Raw genomic sequence first — 2,500 nt, 5'->3', positions numbered from 1 at the left:
CGGAGTCGTTTCGCCCTTTACCCAGACCGACAAGCGTATGGTTCTTTTTTTTTTTTTACCTCGGGATCGACCCCGGACGGCGAACCACCACGCGCGGGTTTCCTACACACGGGTCTCGCTCCGCTCGGCCCTGGGGCTCGAGGCGGCACGGCCGCTCATAGGGCGCGTGAGGAACCGTCCGTCAGGCGGGGCCAGGGTGGGAGGCCTCTGGATCAAGGCCGTAACCGGGAAAGGTGCTTTTCGGGCGGGGAGGAGCGGGGCGAAGGTCGGGCTCGAAGACTGGACCGGGGGGTGTCGGCCACCCCGACCGTCCGATTCCGAATTCCACGCGCCCGCGTCCGCCGCCGCCGTCGCGGACATTCGTTTCAGACGGGCCATCTGAGTCTCCCGAGAGTCGACACGGCCTGCTTTCCCCGGAGGGAGGCCGCGTCTAGCGTCGACGCGCAGAGCGGGGAGGAGCAAGCTGCCCAAAGCGGTCTCGCGACCGGGCAGGGGCCGTCCCCAGGCGCGTCCAAAGTTCCAATCGACCAGGCAACCCTGACAGTGACGGCCCGAAGGAGAGGGTGCGCCCCTCCGGGCCCCAGGCAACCCGGAGGCGCCCGTCTTCCGTTAACCTTGTCCGAGAAGAGTGTGGCGACGGTCCCCCACCTCCTCTACAACACCCCTAGCGTCCGTGTTCGGACCGTCTTTGCTCCAGCAGGAGCGCCATCAAGCGTACGGATCTGACTTTGAGCAGGCCACGGTCGGGTCTGCGAGCACAGGGCTCTCGTTTGCATGCAAGATCTTGGACACTGTCCATTTTCTTACGAGGAGTGTTGTGTGTCTTTCACCCTCTGCTCGCCCAGGACGGTGCACCTTCACACACTGGATGCACGCCCAGGGCACCGGCGGTGAGTCTGGGTGTCCAAACCAGCCCCCGCGTTTACTGGAAGTCTCGCCCGCACAGAGTGCATTTTATCTGGGCTGAGCCAGACCGCTTCCCCACCCGGTCTGACCACCACGGTTCTCTGTTCCGTGGACCTCATTCGATCGGACACTGTCCGTAATTTCATTTTTCTTTCGGAGGTGCACCTTCCTCCGTCGCTCCAGGGGTGTCTCAAGCCCCTGGAGTCGTTTTGCCGTTTACCCAGACCGACGGTTCGACAAGCATATGGTTTTTGTTTTACCCCGGGATCAACCGAGGAGCCCCGGGACGGACGAACCTGCGACGCGCGGGTTTCCTACACACGGGTCTCGCTCCGCTCGGGCCTGGGCTCGAGGCGGCACGGCCGCTCATAGGGCGCGTGAGGAACCGTCCGCCGTGAGGGCGGGGGGTGGTAGGCCTCTGGATCGAGGCCGTAACGGGGAAGGGTGCTTTTCAAAGCGGGTGGGAGGCGCGGGGCGAAGTCAGGCTCTGTGCCGTGATGGGGGGCCCCCAACGAAACCCCGCCAACCGTCAAAGCCTGACGACGCTCCCGACGCCACCGCTGCGGACATCCGTTTTCAGACGGGCCATCTGAGTCTCCCGAGGTCGACGCGGCCTGCTTTCCCCGGAGGGAGGCCGCGTCTCGAGTCGACGCGCAAAGCGGGGAGGAGCAAGCTGCCCATAGCGGTCTCGCGACCGGGCAGGGGCCGTCCCCAGGCGCGTCCAAAGTTCCAATCGACCAGGCAACCCTGACAGCGACGGCCCGAAGGAGAGGGTGCACCCCTCCGGGCCCCAGGCAACCCGGAGGCGCCCGTCTTCCGTTACCTTGTCCGAGGAGAGTCTGGGTGTCCAAACCAGACCCGCGCGTTTCCTGGAAGTCTCGCCCGCACAGAGTGCACTTTATCTGGGCTGGGTCAGATCGTTTCCCAACCCGGTCTGACCACCACGGTTCTCACTTTTTCAAATTTGACTCCAGAGTCAGGCCCGCCAAGGGGACTTTGCGCTTGATTAGTGCCCAGGAAGTCTGCACCCTTCCTGGGATGCAGTTAGATAAGAAAACCAGCAGCCGTCATTTTCCTGGAGGTTTCGTACATGCAGAGATCCACCGCCGCGGTGGTGATTGAATTCTTTCTCTCCCCAGCGCAACATGACCGGGCTTTTTTTTTTTTCCTGGGGGCCCTCTCCCACCAGGACTTCCAGAGCTCCACCGCGCGCACTGTGTAATCTGGATTTTATACCCAAGCAGAGAGACTCTGAGCGGGGGGCTCACGGTGGTCTGTTAATGGGTTCTGTGTGCCCTCCACCGCACTACTTCCCCTCCCCGATAAAGACCCCAAGGTCCGTTTTAGGACCGTCTTTTCTCCAGAAGGAGCTCCAGGGGTGTGGAGCGAAACTGAATCTGACCCAGGACGGCGCACCCTCCCTGGGATGGCCAGGGAGGTTCTGAGATCGTGGAGCTCTGATCACACGGCAACATTTTGGACTCTTGTCAATTTTTCAAATTTGACTCCAGAGTCAGGCCCGCCAAGGGGACTTTGAGCTTGATTCGTGCCCAGGAAGTCTGCACCCTTCCTGGGATGCAGTTAGAGAAGAAAA

General features: G+C 62.1%; 1 long non-coding RNA gene across 1 annotated transcript in view; it reads right to left on the bottom strand.

Moving 5' to 3' along the window:
• Positions 1 to 1,743, bottom strand: part of LOC143710556 (uncharacterized) — a 25,345-nt gene extending 23,602 nt beyond the window's left edge. The window contains exon 1 of the long non-coding RNA XR_013194585.1: positions 615 to 1,743. This is a non-coding gene — a long non-coding RNA (uncharacterized LOC143710556). The remainder of the gene's footprint in view (positions 1 to 614) is intronic.
• Positions 1,744 to 2,500: the final 757 nt, after the last annotated feature.

This window comes from Siphateles boraxobius, unplaced genomic scaffold, assembly GCF_051911475.1.
Source record: "Siphateles boraxobius isolate OS27281-9 unplaced genomic scaffold, OSU_SipBor_1 476, whole genome shotgun sequence".
NCBI classification, from domain to species: domain Eukaryota; kingdom Metazoa; phylum Chordata; class Actinopteri; order Cypriniformes; family Leuciscidae; genus Siphateles; species Siphateles boraxobius.
This window is presented reverse-complemented; position numbering and strand designations above follow the sequence as displayed.